The sequence below is a fragment of the Apium graveolens genome, chromosome 7 (genome assembly GCF_009905375.1).
Source record: "Apium graveolens cultivar Ventura chromosome 7, ASM990537v1, whole genome shotgun sequence".
Taxonomy (NCBI): domain Eukaryota; kingdom Viridiplantae; phylum Streptophyta; class Magnoliopsida; order Apiales; family Apiaceae; genus Apium; species Apium graveolens.
The window spans coordinates 201,321,334-201,343,345 of NC_133653.1; the positions used below are offsets into that span (position 1 = coordinate 201,321,334).

General features: G+C 33.7%; 1 long non-coding RNA gene and 2 pseudogenes across 1 annotated transcript; 2 read left to right on the forward strand and 1 right to left on the reverse strand.

Moving 5' to 3' along the window:
• Positions 1–377: 377 nt before the first annotated feature.
• Positions 378–1,318, forward strand: LOC141670798 (uncharacterized). The gene is made up of 3 exons (XR_012554751.1): positions 378–433; positions 761–802; positions 987–1,318. It is a non-coding gene; the product is annotated as an uncharacterized LOC141670798 (long non-coding RNA).
• Positions 1,319–5,400: 4,082 nt separating this feature from the next.
• On the reverse strand, positions 5,401–6,235 carry LOC141674366 (pyruvate decarboxylase 2-like; annotated as a pseudogene).
• Positions 6,236–17,475: 11,240 nt separating this feature from the next.
• On the forward strand, positions 17,476–21,790 carry LOC141674367 (ABC transporter C family member 3-like; annotated as a pseudogene).
• Positions 21,791–22,012: the final 222 nt, after the last annotated feature.

The following is a 22,012-nucleotide window of genomic DNA, read 5'->3' on the forward strand; positions in this document are numbered from 1 at the left end:
CGGGAAGTTTACAAGTATGTCTTCTTGGTTGAATTGTTAATATTTGGTACTTTTTGTTTGGTCATTGTATTTGTGCAGTATTTAAAATATAGCCAACTCTAGCCATATGTTCATGTTTATGTAATTACACATTTTTATTGTATATTATTAGTGTAGTATTTTAATTAGTTAGTACGTTTTTTTCCTTTTTACGCTTGGTTTTGCCCAACATTATGCAACTGAAACAATTCGTGTCGCACATCATAGGCTGGTAGGTATAGTGCTTATCAAGGGGGTAATGACTGATTATTTGATTAAATCAGTTTCAAGTGTTTATCACCTACAATCTAGAAGTATATGCTGATACAATTGATAAGGATTGAAGTCAGAGTGCCCGAGTATGGTTGGACAACTCAAAAAGTATTCCATCTCATGAACTTTATTGTAAATGGAGGTAATTTGAACATCTAATGCATTGATAAGTATCTTTTACCTAAATGTTATATGTTGATGATTCTGAATCTTTAATTTCAGTTCGAGCCATTGTGTTTGCGTTTCATGTACAAGTGTTTAATGTGTTTCTGACAGGTTGTTGCTAATTTGGGTCTTGTTGTACCTGTTTATGATATACAGTCTATTAATGGAGGGTTTGTGTTTTTGAGTGATGTGAGTGATGGTGCATCTACCTATACGGTGACATATAAATGTTATGGATGATGGGTGTAGTTTGTTTTGGTATTAGAGTGTGGGATTTTGATGTAGTGTTTGTGGTTGTTGACAGGTGAGTTTTAGATTGGTGATTTTTCGACCGTTTGTTGGGGAGGTTGTTACTGCTAAGCTATTGGAGTCCACTCCTAATGATTTACGCTATAGTGTCTTCTAAGTTGCTTCCTTAATTCATACTTATGTCTTATAGCTACTGCATTATTTGGTACAGGGTTTTACTTGGTAATATAGTTTTAGGCACAATCATACTTATGTCCCCGGTTCACTTTTCATTGTTGCAGGGACTTTTAGTCGTGTGAGGTGCAGATTTTTTCTAAGTTTTCTGCTGTTGGAGTTCTCTTGTTGCTTGGTTGTGCGAGTTTACTTGGGATTTGGCTGTGATTTATTTTTTTATGATCCTTCAGAAATCGATTGCTTCCGTTTTGTCTAGTTTCCCTCTGAAGGTGTCGAGATGGTTCTGCAACAATTGGAGTAGGTGGTTGTGGACTTTTCTTCCTGGGTTTCTTAGTTTTTATTTTGATTTTGTTTTGATTGGAGGGAATTGGCTGGTGCTCTTTTGGTGGTGCCAAATGTGGTATTTTAATTTATTTCGGCCTATTTTTGTTTTTTATTCTAAGCCTTTGAGGGTTGGATTTAGATTAGGTTCTTTTGTAGTTGATTTTGTTCTTTTATTTTTTTTTCTTATTTGTTTTCCTCTCGAAGATTTGTTTCAAGAGGTAAATATTTAGGGACTCCCTTTGTATATTCTTTCTCTTTTATATGTATTTACGAGGCTCATCCTCCTTTACCCAAAAAAATGTGTTCTTTCACTAGTTTTGATTACTTTTTATTTGGCATTGTATAGAATTTAAAAAATGACCGGAAACTGAAAAATCAGGCTATTTTGGAAATACAAACTTACGACGGTTGTTTATCACATATTCCGTCGTAAGTTACTAATTTACGACGTATTTTTTCATCGTAAATTTATGCTTTTATCTCATTAAAAGTGGGTTCCGTAAAGTAATATCCGACGTTTTTTCCGTCGTAAGTACATAACTTACGACGTTATTATTCATCGTATTATTGTATCTTACGACGATAAATTCCGTCGTAAGTAGATTTATTATTTTATTGAGTATGTGGGCCCCAACTTCCTAACTTGCGATTCAATTTTATCTTGTGACGAAAAAACGAACTTACTACTCGACCAAAAACGACGATTTTTTTCCGTCGTAAATGGCTCAATTACGACGATTTCAGTTCAAAAAAACCGTCGTAAATGGCCAGATTTCTTGTAGTGTAACATTATGTTGAAACAGTTCTTTTAATCTTTTCCCATTATTTTAGTCGTCATAAATATCCAAATACACGTTGAAACATTAGTCTGTAGCTTGGTCTGATGTACTTGTTTACCACTATTTGTTTAAGCCAATGTCAGGCTACTGCCCCTCCAAATTTTGCTCTAAAATGTCTGGTTTCAACATTCCTAGATGTCATGATTTGCAATACTAAAGGAGTGTTAGATTAATGTTTACTATAAGTTTTATGGCTCAGATTTAACAGTATATGGGAGCTGTTACTTTGTGCCATATTTACCAGATTCAAAAACTCAGGTGTTAAACTTATTTTTAGCTGAAGTAGTGGATATCCTATTCGGTGATGATATTCAGGTCCACACTTAAGCTTCCTCATATTCACTGTGTTGTGTAAGTGCATATTTAGGTTAAAAGTTCTTTCTAATCTCCTCTACGAAGCATTTTATTTAAGCGTTTTGGGCTAGCAAAGCTGCTGCACTCGGAAGAACTTGCTTCTTCGGGATCTACTTTAAAATCTACTTTAAACAACCCATTTACACTAATAGTAACTCCACATAACAGCTTTCATAATTTTTTTAATCAGTATATTATTCTTTTATCTCAATACATACATGACTATTTTACTAAATTTGGCAGGATGAAGCCAATGTAAGATCAACACATGATGGTGGATTAAGGAAATCATGAGTAAATGGTGCCCTGTTTCGGTATATACTAGCTGCAATAGGTTTGATAATTTAGTAGTTTTGGAAAATCATGTTTTTGATTTTCTTGCTGTATACTAAAATTCTTTGGATTGTTTTGGTAATGGTAAATAATGTATTTGGATTTGTTTTGTAATGATAATTAACGTTTTAGTTATTTAAATATGATAACATTTGTTGGTTTTTGGTTTTAGCATTTTTTGGTATGTATATTGTTAGACCATGTAAATATTTAACATTAGTGTATATAAATGTGAATAATGTCCAAAATGTCTATTTACATTATAAACTTTTTTAAAATAACCTATGTAAAAAGTTCAATCTCTACACCCACGAACACATCAATTTTAAATTAATCAAACATCAGTTTATAGCTGATGTCTATAAATGAGACATCGTCTAAAACTGATGTCTATGAGCTGATCTGGGCTGACTTTTGACATAAGTTTTCAACCGATGTGAAAAAGGAAATACATTTCTCTCACTACGCCATAAGTGCACATACGCAACCCCTACTATACAGTTGCATATGGCCTAAATGGTGTTACGTAATAGGCAACACCAGGTAGGGTTGCCAAGCCTTAAGGCAATGAATTATGCAACACCAGAAAGTGTTGCATTATGCATCTTTTGCAACAGTAAAAGCGTATAATGACAATAACAGTTCGTGTTGCATAAAATGAAACCACATCACCACTGTGTCCTACATGGCAAGTGACACGTCATATTGCCACGTCAGCAATGGCTCTACTTTGACACATTAGCAAGGGGTCCAACATTTGCCACATCAGCAGTGGCCCCACTTTTGCCACGTCAAGAGTGGGTCCCACAATATGTAATACAACACTGATTTTAGTCATTTGCAACACCATTTTTATTCATATATAACATCATTTTTAGTCTTATGCAACACCATATAGAGTCAAATGCAATATTTCAAAAATAAAAAAAATTGACATAGTTATTCTACTTTTACATTATTCCTGTCAAATAAGGCATCCAACAATCAATACAACAAGCATCGAATGAAATTTAAAACTTACTAAATTATCAAAGTACCAAATTCTAACTTCAAAAGAACAAATGAGTAATTTTTTTTCTTTTCTTTTCTAAATAATGTCACCTACTCATTTCAACTCTAGCCTTTCAACTCATTTTGACATTATAAAGCAGATAGTGTTTGTTTCCATCCAGGTAGAGAACTGCCAGTAGATGTGATCCAGAGATAAAAATGCATGTATTTGAGATGGGTTTAAACATCATGGGAAAGGCATCCATGTAGATTTATGCTTCATTGTTGAGTTCGAACCAATATCTTTAGCAATTCCTCAAAGCAACCATTTTAGTAGACAATAATCAGATAGTCGAGTGAATACTGTCAAACAAAACAAAAATTTATAAGAAAAACCATGCTCCAGTTTAGGGCATTATAGGCAAACCTATACTGATATAACATTGCACCTTTTTCTGGTACAAACTAAATAAATAGTATGCATGGACATACATTTAATTGTAGGATCGAGAAAAGCAACCAAAAAAATAAAATACTGACATATTAGTCTTTTATCCAAAAAAATTGCTTTGCACATAATTTCAGCACATAATCTAAGACAACCATGCCCCTTTTTCACAGTCATTATTGAGATTATCGATATTCTTTCCAGAGACATGAAATGGGCCTTTCTCTGGCTTTTGAATTTGGATCCTTCCTAAGTCATCCTTAACAGCCTAAAATAGATTATGAGATATATAAGAAAAACTGAAACATTTCATTAAAGAAAGGATGAGATAAGACCACAAGAAACACAACAAACTATTATCATGTCACAACTTGTTAGAAGCTATCAAATTTAACTCTCTTAAATATTCACATATCACTTTTTTACATGTTTTTATCATAGACAACAGAATAAATATATGCTTCAACTTTGGGATTCCATATTTTACTATGATAAAAGTTGACTTGAAATTTGGCTTTTAGTTCTAAAAACTGAAAAGTAAAGCTGAGAAGATTTTTGAAAAGAAGACGAATATAAGGAATTTTAAAGATTTCGGAGAGGAACAGAGGATAGCAAAGAACTAGATAAAAGTGGTAAGAGTATTCAAAGAGAATATAGCAAGATACATATATTACATTTCCAGCCAACTCTTAGCCAATATTTATATAAACCAACTTTGTGAATTATTTTTGAATATCCCTGTACAAGCTAGCTCTTTAGCACATTGCCACTATGATACACATTGCCCAACTACTTTAATTAGAAATTTCTCCTGAAAACTAAAACTCATCTCTACAATAGCCACTGCTAAACTACTTCTGAAAAGGAGCTTTAGAATGCTAACTTATAAAGCAGAAGTTGTTGGTAGATAGAGTATTGACCATACACAAAGTGATAAAGCAGAAGGTCTTTGTGACAGTGTAGACTATGGAAAGAAGAGGAATCCAATGAAACAAAGTCTAATAGTGCCAATTTCTCAAAGAGGAACTCAAATTTGGTCATCGGGTCCCGAAGTTCGATATTAGATGAAGACACATATGTATATGTATAGAAAGTCAGAAAAACATAATTGAATTGAACTTGAAAATGTTACACTAAAAAAAATGTTTAATTCCGTAATAAAAGATTCATAATCCACTAAACAAAGTTCAACATGTAATCTTACTCCAACAAATAGCAGGAACAATAAAAGATCTACTGGCGGTTCGGTGGGGGGCTGTTGGCAGCAGAGACCCTAGATCCCCACTCGAGCAGCTTTTTGCTTGTATCATCCTTGTGACAAATCACTTCAATGAAGCAAAGACAATTTTTTTTCTCCCGTTTCTGTCTCTATTGCTTCAACAAGATCTTCCTCACAGCGGACCTGTACAATTCAAGAAATGCCAGTGTCAACAATACTTTTTTTAAAAAATAAGGTTCACTTCTCTAACTTGTAAGTAAATGATACATTATGTATTAGATTTTCTCAACTGAACTTAGTCATCCAGCATTTGCCTTCACCATTGTGAATCGCATCAACCAGTGCAGTGTAGTTCCAGTTCTTGATAACATTGTATGGTCCATCATGGATCTCCACTTCAATGGTATAACCACCGTTATCAGAAAAATGATTTGATTCTGACCACATCGCAACATTGTCGACACATCTTGAGCAGTAACCTGCAATGGATATTGAATTTGATAATGTGAAATAAAGAAGGAATGATTCTGGTAAAAATGGTGGGATTTCCAACAGTTAACACCATATATGGTCCATTATTGGAAAAACACAGATAACTTGTGATGAGTTATCTGAAAGCTTCCATCACCAATGCAAGCAATTATTCGCTTATCCTTAGCAGCCTGTGCATACCCTAGAGTTGCTCCAACTGACCACCCAATGGATCCATACTGCATTTGGAACTCATACCTGTATTATTGCACTTACATTAATACATGCAAACACATTATATACATTAGGAAATTATATTGAAAGGGATGCTCACCCGCATCCTTTTCGCAATTTCATCTTCTGGAAATTGAAAGTCATGCGGAATATTTTTAATTTGCTTGTTGCAGACTATCTCCTTACCAGGAGCCCTTTGTTCACAGAAAACCATCATTAATAAGTCATTCATGCTTGTTTCATCATTCGCACATGATGTGTTTCCACCTGAGGTTGATACATCAGCGTCCCTAAGTTGAGAGGGACATAGATCTTCTTGGTATGAATTGCTCCTAACTGCCGCATCTTCCAGCATCAGATGTTCACTAGAACTTTGGGTTGTAATTCCAGGACACCGAATTCTTCACAAAAATCACACCAAAAACATGAAATGCACTATCCGGAAACTCCATACACCCTCCACTGTGTTGCAATAAACTGAAAATTTTATAGATAATGCAACGCTTTTTGTGCAACACTGGATAAAAACCGTTGCCTATGTGCACTTATGGCGTAGTGTCTACACCCACGAAGACATCGGTTTTGAATGAAATAGACATTAGTGAACTGATGCCTATTGACATTTTTTTAGTAGTGAATTTAACCGGTATTTAGTTCCATATTGATGTTTCAATTTTTTTTAAAAAAATACTTATGAATAATTCAACCATAAAGATGTTACCATCTATAAATTTTAGTGATATGACAAAATTTCACTATGAGCGTACAGTGAAATTTAGAATTACGTTTAGTTAGACTTTATTTGTTAAAGTAATGAAGTTCAAATGATTAAAAATTCTTGATATTTTGGGTTTAACATTTTTTTGTAACCATTTTAACATATGTACAGTTGGATCATTTTTATCTATTCCGAATAAGTGGACCTTTCACTACACCATAGATTGCTTTAAGCAACCCCATAACATTGTTGCAATATATAGGACCAAAAAAATATTGCTAAAGACCCGAAAAGGGATGAGGCAACAACAAAGGTATGTTGACTCGTAGGTAGTTAGTATAGATAACTATAGCAACATAAAAACTACTCTATTGCAACATACCAATCTCTGTTACAATAGATCTCAATAATAATATATTTTAGACTATATAGTAACATACTTAGTGTGTTGCAAAAGATCATAGAATTTCTTTCAGAATTGTGGGGCTCATAGGGGACCTATATGTGGGGCCCACATATGGACCTAGTTATTTACCTATGGAAACACCAAGCAATTCCAAGGAATATTCATTCATACAACTAGTCATAGACATCAAATTTACTAGTACAAAATCAAACTTTTATGTCGCCTAATTTACGATCCACATAGAAGAATCCGATGTATATAAGACTTCATACATCGGGTTTTTTGAAAAGGTGACATATATTACACTTCTGAAAGTACCATTTATGTCGGTTCAGTAAACAACCAATGTATAAGGGTGACATATAAGTCGTCTCTAAATTGGTTAACGTATAAAAACTCATTTTACGTCACGTCTGGTTCACCATCGTATAAGATCATTACAAATACTCAGCATATACATCAATTTTTCAGCACTCGATATATATGTGATTGTATATACGTTGGTTGTCTCTAATCCGATGTAAAATAAATTTTTTAATTATAAAAAAATAGTCTAATCGAAACTTAATAGTGGTCGGGCCAATTTTAGTCTATTCTTCCCAAAATCAAACTCTGTCCATTATAGCATCGCTCGATGGAAACATTGGTCCCAAAAACCATCACACCTCATTCATCTATCCGAGCAATTTCCTAATTTACATTATTGGTATGAAGTATGTCAATACTAACGATTGAATATGTATACATAAATAGCCATGTAACAGATTTTTTCTTGTTATTTCCCATCACTTCTACCTAATTGGGTTTGTTAACTTCTTCGATCCTAGACCGTTGCATTCGTTGTTGGTAATCTCCCTCCCCCCTCTCTCTCTCCCACTCCCTCTCTCCCTTCTTTCTCTTCCGTGCTCCATGTTCTCTTTCTTTACCTTCCCATTCCCGTCCCTTTGTTTTCCCGAATCTAATTATGTTATAAAAAAAATATTTGGGTGTTGATTAAAATTTTATATGTAATCTTTATTAATTTGACACACCGTTTTTATATTTTATTATGAAACATAATCAGAGTATAATTACTAATTATATGGTTTATTCTCTGGTCAATAGTGTGTCTGCTGCTGCAAATTTGGTTGCAAAGAATGTCAATGGTGTACATATAAGGTACACATTCAGTTTATCGGATTCTTTCTTTCGAGCATCTTTAACGTAATAATTTTTCGCCGTGTTAGTGATGAATTCACGTGATTGTGTAATGATTATTTGTTTTGTATGTTTGAGTGTTCTGTGTAATGTTAACTAGTAGAATATTCGATGATATGAAATAAAGTATAATAAGGTATTTTTGTATCTAGATATATAGTTAACAATTTTTTTGAATTTAGCCATCTCTTTTGAAAGATTTAAATTACAAAAAAAATAAAAATAAATTATATGGGTTCCAATATATATTGCACATATCTGGGTTCGACTTGTTGGGGCTTTTAATTTATATGCTATAATTTGCTCATCTTTTGCATATACAATAACTTCAAATAAAAGTTCATTTTAAAACTAAAGAGAAAGTTCTGCTCAAACAACATGTGTGGTACTTATTGTCAATATATTTATATTAACTAAATGATATGAATCTAAGAAAACCAAAACACAGCTTGCCAGAAAAACACATTTTGTTATTTCTGCAAATTGAGGCAATATAAAAGAAATACAAGGAAACTACGAAACCGAAAAATGCTAAAAAACAGGACACGATCACCTGCCTACAACCTACACTAACTCAATTGCCTTGACTCAATCAAAACTCCTAAAATAACGGACCTGAAAACAAACACTACACAAAATAGACGTTCACAACTCTTTATTTGAAAATAACATATAACCAAAGTTTAAGATGTCCACTACTCATATGCTTCAGAACAATGTCTCCTCTCTCAATACATTCCCTCAAGAAGTGATACGTGATATGTATGTGTTTTTTCCTGCCATGAAATACATAATTCTTTGCCAAATCTATAGATGATTTATTATCGATAAACAATACAACTAGTCCAATAGAGTATGATGTTATCTGACTTAAAATATTACGAATCCATATAGCCTAACAAGTTGTTGCAGTTGCGGCCATATACTCCACCTCACAAGACAATAAAGCAACAAACCTTTGTTTCTGAGACATCGAGATGGTGAACTTCCAATTCGTTCTTAGCAGTCAAAGCTAATAGAAAATGAACCATTTCAGGCCTTGTCACTGGAGCAAAGACTTCGTCAAAATCAACTACACGCTCTTGAACATAACCTTTGGGTACTAATCTCGCTTTATGCTTCACAATTCTTCCCTCAGCATCCTTTTTTAAATTGAATATCCATTTCAGGCCTATAACTTTCCTCCCAGGTGGCAGTTCAGACAATTTCCAGTTCTGATTTTCTTCAATTGACTCCATCTCTTTCTTCATGGCTAATTTCCAATTTATGTCCTTAGCTGCCTGTACAAAATTTATAGGTTCCTCTATTCCCATAAGGTATAACTCCTCGTCTAGTTGCTGCTCATCAGTCTCATTATAAATTTCACTCAAATTTATGATTCTCTTTAGTTCTGCACTATCTTCGTAATTCTCCGGGTTCAGTTGTTGCACAGGTGATTGCAGTATTGGAGACTCTGCTGACTTGATGCTTTTAATGTCACTTTCACCAAAATTAGTTTTAAAACTTCATGATTCCCTTCCTTTTACTTCAGCCATACCCTCAATTATAAACATGGAAACTTCGCTAACATCATTTGTCTCCCAAGACCACGATTTATTTTCCTCAAATATAACATCTCGGCTCACGAAAACCTTGTTACTATTGGGATCATAAAGGCGATAAGCCGTAGTTCCCGGTTCTTTACCCAGATTCACTACCGGTTTGCTCCTGTCATCCAGTTTGCTCATTTTCTGACTTGGAATTCTCATGTAAGAAATACACCCAAAGACCCTGATATGTCCAACTTGTGGTTTTTCTCATTCCACGCCTCATATGGAGTTATTCCTGGTAGAGCTCTCATTGGAAGCTTGTTCAGCAAATACACGGAGTGTCTAACAGCTTCACCCCACATAAAAGAAGGGAGTTTCATCTCTTTTAAACAAATCTTGGCCATCTCCACAATAGTCCGATTTCGACGTTCCATAACACCATTCTGTTGTGGCGTATATGGTGCGGTGTAATGTCATGTTAATCCATCCTTTTCATAAAACTTCTTAAATTCGTTCGACCCAAATTCATCACCCCAATCAGTTATCACGACTCTAACCTTTCTTTCTGGACCTGTTTCAACCAAAGCATAAAAGATTTTGAAAGCCTCCAATACTTCATCTTTGTTTTTTTAAATATACCCACATATATCGACTAAAATAGTCCACGGGAAGAAAAAACCTCTTACCAGATGCAGGTTCAAGATGAAATGGGCCACAAAGATCCCCATGAATCAGTTCCAGAACTTTTGTTACATTATTACTTGCCTTCGAGGGAAATTGCTTTCTAGTTTGCTTCGACATCAGACAACCCTTACACACCTCCTCTGGCTGATTGATCTTAGGGATTCCATTCATCATTCGATCCTAGTTCATTAGTGATAAAGCATGATAATTTACGTGTCCCAAACACATATACCACAATTTTGATAACTCATCTTATTTTGACAGTAAGCACATCGAATTGGCAGTATTAAGAACAATTTTATAGAGTCTATTTTGAGATCGCTTTACCTTCATGAGGAGTGAGTCTGTTTTGAGATCGCTTTACCTTCATGAGGAGCTATTCTATTTCCTTCCTCCGACCATTGTCCAAGACTTATTATATTATTTCGAAGAGTAGGGATATGTTACACATCGTCAAGGATTCGAACTTCTCCATTTTTGCAAGTGAAAGATACAGAACCCTTTACCTCTATCTTCATAGTAGAACCATCCCTAAAACTCACCTATACAGTAATATTCTCATTCAATTCTATGAATTTTGATTTGCAACCTGTCATATGACTACTTGTTCTGTTATCCAAATACCAAATATTCGATTCATTTTGAAATTTTATAAATTGAGAGGGCATTACCTACTTTTCACATAGGCGTGTAGTAGTTGCACCGTCATAATTTTCCAAGAGAAGAGTCGATTCCTCATCTTCATTGGTCTTGGCCATTTTATAACTTCCTTTAAATCTCTTGTACGCCTTGGTTTATGACAATCAGCAGCAAAGTGACCATATGCTAAACAGTTGTAACACTTCAAAGCACTTTTATCACGACCTCCACGATTTATAAAACTTGATGATGAGTTATATGTGTTGATGCGATTATATATTTTTAGCCATTGTTCACGAGTCAACAATAATTTCCCATCACTACTCCCATATTTTTGCCATTCTTCCTCGGTGAGCATGAGTTGTCCTCCATTTGATTCACCTTTCTCACCCCCTTTCATTCATTCTTCATGAGCTTTCAGATATCCTACTACCTCTTCCACATATAGAGTTTCTAAATTTCTAAAATGCTCCAAAGTCGAAACAATTTGTAGTAATTTTGTTGGCATTGCACGAAGTAGTTTTTTGACCACATAGGCATCTTTCATTTCTTCGCTGAGTGCTCTTATATTAGTCACCAAACCATTCAACCTCAAGTAGTAGTGATCGAGCTGTTCGCTGTCTTTCATGGACATTGATTCAAATTCTAGTCTCAATGTGTGAACCTTAGCCTTCTTCACGCATTTTGCACCTTGACACATAGTTTTCAAGGCCTTTCAGGCCTCTTTTGTTGTTCCTTTTTCCGCAATTGAGGTAACATATTATCTGGCCGACCATGATACAACATGGATAATGTAACTTTGTCTGTCTTTTCTTCCACAGGCGCCTTGACATTGCTTGTGTACACCTTCATTTTTAGTGCCCCAGTTGTGTAGTTATTCTTGGCCAGTGTTGGATAGCTCAAACCTATCGACCCTCCTTGTTTTGCTTTGTTTATATCCATTACCGATATTTCCGTCTTTCACCGAGAAATCCTAAGCTCTGATACCAAATATTGTCAATATATTTATATTAACTGAATGATATAAAACTAAGAAAAGCAAAACACAGTTTTCCAGAAAAATACACCTTTTTATTTCTGCAAACTGAGGCAATATAAAAGAAATATACTAGGAAACTAAAAATGCTAAAAAATAGGACACGATCACCTGCCCACAACCTACACTAACTCTACTTCCTTAACTCAATCAAAACTCCTAAAACAAGGGACGTGAAAACAAACACTACACAAAATAGACGTTGGTAACTCTTTATTCGAAAATAACATATAACCCAAAGTTTAAGATTCACCAACAGTAGTTTCATCCTATGAAATTTTGTCTAAAGAACTAACCTTTAGTTATAATTTTTTTTCTTGTGGAAAATAAATTTTGGTAAAATAGTAATATTGTTCTAATGTACTTAGTATCCAGTACTCATTTAGGTTTTTACTCTTCAGATATACTTAGTTTTCAGCACTCATTAAGTATTTTAGAAGTAGAAGGACCTAGATTTTGGATGTGGGTTATTTTTGTTGTAGTATTATCCCTTGAAGCGTTTGACATCATTTAGATTTTGCATATGTACCTACCCTAAAACAGTTTGTTGGGTGTAATATATGCTCATCACCCTTTTCTCACGGGGATATTCGAATTTATGTATACATAGTTTATTTTTCCTTTATATGTGTATTCTAATGAGAGAAATCCATGCTTATAACGATTAAAGACAATCCTAATATATGCAGGTTCTTTTTTGTATGATAACATTAAACATAATGTATTATATAAATAGTTTATTATGAGATATATAGCTAAACCCATATATAATGTACTTTTCATTTACCTACCATGTTTAATCCTAACACCATAGTGGTACATGTTAGTATATTTGAGATACAAGGAGATTGGTGGTACCCTTAAACCCCCCCCCCCCCTCTCCCTCTCTGTCATCTTGTAATTTTTTTTTTGTTTTTTCTTAAATTCAATTATGATGAAATCTGTTTTAATTTTCAAATTTTCTACTATATCTGTTTTAATTTGATGAAATCTATTTAGATGTCTCTATATATAAATTTGTTGGTTTTTTATAATTTTTATGACTTTATTTGTTATGTAAATTTGTGTATACGGTGTAAAATATGTTTCTTTGTTTTTTAGGACTACATAATGTGTCAAACTTACAATTTTTAAAGATATTAGAATATGCAAAATTAAACTCATCTTGCTTCGGATGTTGCTACTAAAACTGCTTCACTAGCAGCTTCTACTCCTTGAAGCAAGTACTAAGTCTTTCTATATATTTGTATATCTTTATATATACTTATACTTTTGTATTTGTCTCCTTATTTCCTTGAAGACTAATTATATATGCTAACTTTGCAGGTAGTTAAGGTAATAGACACGGTTGAAGCCACTTTTATTAAGCATTTTTTAAATTCTAATAGAAAGAAAGGGCTTAGCATTCTAAGACCAAAAGCTAGGAATGAAAGACATAGAGTAACTTTCTCTTTAGGTAGGTGTATATATCTAATTTTTTCTTTTACATTTTTGCTATATATACCAATTTCCTTCCAACAGTTTTATGCCTTGCTATATAATAATAAATAATTCATCTCCATACAACTACAACTACAGGTTTCTTTGTCGGGTGCACAAAAATGTTCATTATTGCTCTTGTTTTTCTCATTCATGCTCACCATCTTCTAAACAAATAAGTCCAAGAACAGTATATGATAACAATGTTTCCTTTGTATAGGTCATTTAGAGCTCAATTCCCTAGTGTTAATCTGATCTTATTATGCTACCAAGTCGGTGTAACTAACAAACATATTTGTTTACTTTCTTCCTCTGGAGCTTGATTTTGTCATATCTCATAGCGGAATCATACTTGCATGTGCATTTCATTGCATCAACTAACTATTTAACGGACGTAAAAGATCAGTTTTGTACCAGTGAAACCACATCAACTAACTACAAAATATTGCTTAAGCATACAAGTCTTCGGAATAACTTAAAGCCTAATATACTACAAAGCATGGTCTTTTTGTAACCAACCATATAATAATGTCTTAAGCTGGGTAGCAAAAGCTTAACTCGGATTACCATCAGCTCTGTGTCACTTGAATAGGAGTAATTTTCTCTCGAGTTGGGGAAACATTTTTAGGTGGTTGCTCTTCCTTCGGTACGTCGGGGGCAGGCAACTTGCCAGGTAAAAATGTTTTAAAAGACTTCTTTCTTGCCTCAGCTTCCTCTGATGCAAACATACCGGCTGCTTCAATTCACTCCTATCATTAATAATATATTCTTGTTAAAAGCGTTTCCATGAAAACATTTATACTACCAATTAACAACATATGTGTATATGCCATAAAAATATAAATGTCAACGCACATGCAATCACCTGGCTAAAAGAGATTCTATACTATCATATATGTCAAAAATATGAAGCAAGCACAAGAACATTAAAATTTTAAACCACAGAACACATAATTCTCATAGTATAAGTATACAGGCTCCAACTATAGGAAGATAACTTTTTGTTACATATTAAAGTTACTCTAACCTATGTTAATAAAAACAACCACTCAATTAATTGGTAAAAAAGGACTGACCTTTTGTTAAACTTAATTGAAATCCAACACACGCAGTGACTTGAGTTTATGGATAATATACAATCGATAGTTAGGTTTCTTGGTAATATTGTTATCGATGAGACGAAGGAACATGAGCTCCAAGAGATATGCAAGCGGAGTTAACATTCTATTACGTTTGGCCGAACAATATAGAGCAATAAATTATTGTTCTCACTAGCTATCCAAATATTTTTGTGACAGCAAGATGTAAAGAAAAATTGGATAATGACATATAGGAAACATAGTGGCATAAAAAAATAAACAATCATGAAAAGAACATTGTAATCTATAAAAATAATTTAAAGGCTTATATCAAATTAGTGCTACTAGAGATATATCTCCTCTGCTGCTAATTCTGCAGGGTGTTTGTTGTACTTGCCATTCTCGCATTAAGTTCATCAACGAGAGCTTGGCCATAGGGACGGCTTCTGTTTAATTTCCGAGAAGGCTTAACAATACCATATTTAGATAAAAAATATTATTAAAGAAAGAAAATTAGAAGTCTAACCATCATCTTCAATGTCAATGATGATAGTTTTACCCTTGTCTAAACAAGGTTTTTTTCTGCTTGTCCCAGAGTATTAGTTGTCAGTTCCAGCCTCCTCCAACTTTTAATTCTTTCCCAACATCTTCCAACTCGTAGAGCCAGTGACCAAGGATACATAGCAAACTTGGAGGATGAACTAAAATAAATTAGTTTTCACAAAATAAAATTTCTAGAAATATTACCTCTAGGTAGATTTTGGAGCATTTTCTTCATTGTTTAATTATTAAGAAAATGATACAAAGAGTAGGTATAGTAAATATATATATTAGTGAATACTCCATAAGCATAACATTAGAGGAAAAATTACTAGATTGGATTTGGGCGAGAAATAACTATTTGGGGTTTCAAGGGGAGAGACAAAGACAGGGATGCTTTTTAAGAAAACAAGAGGCTCTGCACCTTTAGTAAGGATAAAAGAGGCTTTATAAGGGGAGGGAAGGAGGGCTAGGACAGGGGAAGAAAGAGGCTAGGAGAAGAAGGCGGTACTTTGAACTTTAATGGAGGGTATAGATTAAAACCCTAATTTAATAGACGACCTACACTAAATAATTTAAAAAATCTCTAATTCCAATTGCTCATTAAAATCCTAATTAAAATTTACAACTCACATATCAAGCAAATTCACTCCTCCATCATATTCACTAAATCAAAAAAAAATCAATTATATCATATTTCTGCAAATAAAACTTTAAATCATTAAAAATAATTAATAAATACTAGAACTTTTTTACCAAGTTAGTATTATATTTTTTAGTAAATATTATATTTAAGAGACTGCAAATTATTTTTCTTAATTTTGATGTTCATTATTAATAAAAAAATATTTAATTTTGGAATAAATTTTAGGTTTTACTATTAATTTATTATATGGCACTAAAATATAAAGTTTACTTTCTCTTTACAACACTACTCAATAAAAAATATTTTAAAAAAATAGGAAGTGATATAATATTTTTATTTATGAGGCATGCATATAAACATTTTCTTTTCTTAATTCTATTATATGATAAAAAAAATTATTTTTCTTTTTACGAAATGAAAATTATTTTATACTACTATGATACAATGTGATACCAATATAATAACTTTGTTTATGCAAATCACATTTATCTATTTCGGTCTTGTGTGTATATTTTAAAATTTATAAAATTTAATTTATTTCACAAATTTGTAATGCAAAATGATTGAAATTTAAGAAACACTATAAATAAAATGTATTGAGGAATTAAATTATTTCTTAATTTAGTGTATGGACTTATAAATTAAAATATACTTAAAAAGAAATTAAAATGAGTATCCATTAATTGTTAATCTTTAGATATTTTTAACAACATGAAAGATAAATGTAAAAGAATATAAATACAATTCTTCATTATATAAATTAACTGTAATATTCGGGATATCGTGTAAAATTATTTTTATCAATAAATGAAATAGTGCCTACGACATCACCCGTTTAACATCAGTTAGAAATGTCACCGATGTTCAAAGCAGTTTTAACATCGGTTACTTTAAAACCGATGTTAAAGGTGTTGTAAGACATCAATATCTAAACCAACCGATGTCTATAATCGTTTTTTTTATAAAAAAATGCCCGCTTCTTTCTTCCCCCGTAAATACACCAAAAAATTCGTGGTTAACAAAATTTTTATTTTCAGTTCCCCCCATTAACCAAAATAGTTTTCCCCCTCTCTCTCTCATCTCTCTCATTCTCTCATCTCTCTCTCATTCTCTCACTCACTCTCTTCAACCTAAAACCCCTAAAATATATATGAATTAATAAACTCGACTAATTCATAAGTCGAGGTCGATTGGTCCTGAAGAGCCTTGAAGAAAGTCTGGACCACTCGATTAGTGTGTGAAAAGTATATTTTTTCGAATTTAATTTCAAATTTTATGTTTTGATTTTAATCGAGTTTGTTTTTTCTATTTTATGTTTTTTCGAGTTTGATTTTAGGTCTCTGAAGCTCGGTTTGGTTAATCTTGAAGTTGGTTTGCTCGATTAGGTAAGATTTCACATGCATTTATATGTTTTGTTACTTTAATAGATGCATGTGTTCCTGTTTGTTCTTATTTAATTTTAATAGATGCATGTGTATGGATCCTGTTTAGTTTATGTTGAGTATGTTCTTGTTCTTGTTATGTTTAGTTTATGTTGTTTATGTTGTGTTCCTCACTGTATGTTCTTGTTCTTGTTTATGTTCTTGTTTAGTTTAGGTGTGGAATTGTATATGTGTAAACGTGTGTAGTTGTAATAACTAATTTATTTGTTTAATTATGCGTGTTATAAGCATTCATATTACAAGCTTGACCAGGATGATATGTATTATGTTTTACTGTTATATATCTGATTTGGCATACATCATTTGACAAATTTTGTGTGACAGGAGTGCTTACTGGGTCTTCTGGAGTCGAAGACAGTGATTTATGTAACACATCAAGTTGAGTTTCTACCTGCTGTAGACCTCATCCTGGTGAGCTAGACTTCTTGTTTTTCTCCTTCATCATTATATGTGATGATATATTTTGAGATAATTCCATCTTATTAGGTTATGAAATATGGTCAGATTACACAATCCGGAAAATATGGCAAATTACTTGATTCAGGGAATGACTTTATTCAACTTGTGGGTGCACATAAGACAGATTTATCTGCTCTCATCTCTTTAGACACTGGGCCAGCTTCGAAATCTTCTAATCTCGGTGAGAATAGAAGTACAGGGAGTTTTCAGGCCTCGTAACAGACTGTAGATGTTCAGAGCGCTCAACCACCGGATGAAACAGTAGGAACGAAAGGACAGCTTGTTAATGAAGAAGAAAGGGAGAAAGGGAGAGTCGGCTTCTTAGTCTACTGGAAATATGTGATAACAGCATATCGGGGTGCGCTCATACCCGTTATTATGTGGTCACAAGTTTTTTTTCATGTACTTCAGATTGGAGGCAATTACTGGATGGCCTGGGCAACTCATGTGTCAAGGAGTGTGGCTGTTGTAGTTAAAGTTTCTACTTTAATAATATTTTATGTAGCCTTGGCAATCAGAAGTTCTTTTTGCATACTTGGAAGATCCCTATCTCTTGCAATTGTTGGACACTAGACAGCAACACTCCTCTTCTACAAAATGCATGCTTGCATTTTTCGTGCTCCAATGTCTTTCTTTGATTCTACTCTAAGTGGACGCATCGTAAATAGAGTAAGTGCATTGAACGAATGGTACATTTAATACAAAAACAGGATGTCTGTATAATTAACTTTTTTTTCAGGGATCTACAGACCAGAGCACGGTTGATTTGGATATTCCCAATCAAGTTGGTATATTTGCCTTTTCAATTATACAACTTCTAGGGATTATTGCAGTAATGTCGCAGGTGGCATGGCAGGTCTTCCTAATTTTCATTCCCGTTATTGTAATTTATATTTGGTTACAAGTACATTTATGTCCCTTTTCTTAGTACTTCTTATCCGTTATTGCTGTAAGGATATTTGGTTGAGCGTTCTAAAAGAAAGAAAAAAAATGATGTGAGCAATTCACCTCTACTCATAGTTCTAAGTTTTTCATATCTCCTTGTGTAAACTTCAGTGTTGGTATAGAAAATATTCAGAAGCATACAAGTTTTGAGCATAATTGTATTTTCCATAGTAACTTGTCCTTTATCTTGAGCTGCATGTCATATTTTTATACTGCAGCAATATTATCTACCTTCAGCATGTGAGCTGGCTTGTTTAGTTGGAGTGCGTCAAGCTCCAGTTATACAAAAAATTTTCGAAACAATCTCAGGATCAGCCACGATTAGGAGTTTTGATCAAGAAAGCAGATTTCGAGAAACAAATATGAAACTAATCGATGGAAGCTCCCGACCAAAGTTTCACAGTTTTAGTGTAAGGGAGTGGTTGACCTTTCACTTGGATATATTGTCTTCTCTAACATTTGCATTCTCGTTAGTTTTCCTGATCTCTGTTCCTCATGGAACAATAGATCCAAGTATGTGGTTTGATTCTTGATAATTCTTATTTTCCATCTGATTTTGGTTCTCCACATTCTCAGTTTTTTCGCCAACATTGGTGACATATCGGTTTGCAGGCATAGCAGGCTTTGCAGTTACTTAAGGCCTCAACCTAAACCAGTTACAAGCTTGGGTAATATGGAGTCTCTTTAATCTCGAGAATAAACTTATATCAGTTGAAAGGATGTTCCAATACACTTCCATCCCAAGTGAGCCTCCTCTTATCTTAGAACCAAATAGGCCAGTTGATCACTGGCCATTGTATGGTAAAGTTGATGTCTTCAACCCACTACGCCATAGATGGCCTATAGTTACAACAGACCCAAAAAAAATGTTACCACAGCCAACAAAAGCCCTATGGTAACATAAAAATTAAGTTGCTTTTTTTCGAGTTACCTTTGGCCCCTAAGGTAACATTCTTTTGCCCTCTTGCAACCTTGAATTTTGTGTTACAATAGGCTACAAAGGTAACATCAAAGTATGTCTATAGTATCACACTATACATGTTACCTTTGCACTTAAAATTTGCAAAAAAAAATGGGCCGCACATGTAAGGCCACTGTGGGTCACCCAATCATTATAACATTTTTTCCCTGCTGTAATAGTTTTATAATAATTTATATTATATTATACTATTTTTTTTGTAATATTGAAGTAACTAATGTAACATATTTCTCAAAAAAAAAATTGACATGATTTGTTTGTAAATTGAACATGCCATAAACCTGTTTTTCATACAAGTCAACAAAATAATCAATTCTAACCACCAAACTTCAAATCAATTTTCACAAACCCCCACCAAATACTACTTCAGTTTTCACACAATTCACCATCAACTCCACGTACTCCAAAAAACTGTTACTTAGTCTATAATCTAGGACGATAAATAAACATCTAAAATCAATAAAACTAAATAATAGTATACAAAAGAAGATATGTAAAATGATACACATCTGAAATCTAAAGGTAACTGGTGTGAGGTTAATCACAGTCGACAAAGCACACCTTCCCACTTCCCTGTCTCCATTTAAGTTTGGGCTCCAGCCTACACTTGATGTACTCAAAGGTCTCCTGTAGTTTATATAGTTTTCCCTTTGAAGTAGCAATGCTTCCAACTGCCATTACTGAATGAAGGGCATGCTTGGTGTTCTGCGTGCGCATCTGAAAATATTTGGGATAAATGAAATTAGACATGAAATTAGTTAGCTCATTTACGATTTCATTTTGTCTTGTTGTGCCTGGATAGAGTTAGTCTAGGGATGCTAACCTATTATCGAATTGAAAGAAAAGCACGACAGTGGGCTAAGCTACGCAACCACCTCTACAAAACCTAGCACAAAATAAGTAGCACCTATATTATCATAATTTTGTTCTTGAGTAAATGGTTTAAATACCTCTGTTTTATTATGTGATGGGAGAGCAGAGCTACGTGATGGTTCCACGAGAGAAATGTCATCTTGTAATAAAGATATCTTCGATATATTTTAGCTAGTTAATGAGTGTATTAAACCGAGTTTTTTCCATGAGATAGCGAAACAGGGTTTTCCTGGCTTATGTTTATACTTGTTGATGTTCTACTGTCATTCTAATATCCTTATACTTGTTGATTAATTTGGTTTCTTGTTAATATAAGATGGATAGGTCATGGTTATGAGCTGATAGAAGAACGAAAGAGTTTCAAAGAGGCGTTAAAGATTTATTATTGTTTGCATATGGAATGGGGTATACCGAAGAAAAGATTAGTTGTCCATGCACAAGGTGCGCACATAGTAAATTATGGAAAGCTCAAACGGTTAAAAATCATCTTTTTCAATATGGTATCGATCAAACTTATACATGTTGGATATGGAACAGTGAGTCAAATTTAGTAGAAAGTCCTGTACTGACTGAAACAGACAGTACTTCAGAATCTATCAATCAATTTTCCACAGGAATGGATATACCTGAGGACGATGAAGATGATATTTCTTTTGATTCTTCAGATTTTATCAACCATGTTAAAGGTGAACATCAGCCACTTTATCCCGGATGTGAGAGTTACACTAAGTTAAAAGCTTTAGTTAAGTTGTACAATTTGAAAGCGATGCTTGGTATGCCTGATTCATGCTTCTCTGATGTTCTACTACTAATCGGGTTTATGCTCCCGGAAGGCAACAATATTCCTTCTTCCTTCACTGAAGTGAAAAAAACCTTATGTTCATTAGGAAAGGGGTATGAAAAGATACACATATGTGCGAATAATTGTTTATTATACCATGGTGAGAGAGATGAGGATGAGACTACATGTCGCATATGTAAGGCCTCTAGATGGAAATTGAATCGGAAAGGAGAGGAACTGGAAGGGGTCCCTGCTAAGGTTTTATAGTATTTTCCGTTGATACCAAGATTAAGAAATTTATTCAGTACACTGCACATTGCAAAAGAAATGACTTGGCATGACACTGGGCGAAAAAATGATGGTAAAATGAGGCATCCAGCTGACTCAAAAACATGGAAGGATGTCGACCAGAATTGGCCGAATTTGCATCAGAGACCAGGAACCTTCGATTAGCTTTATCTGTTGATGGTTTCAATCCCTTTCATGGAA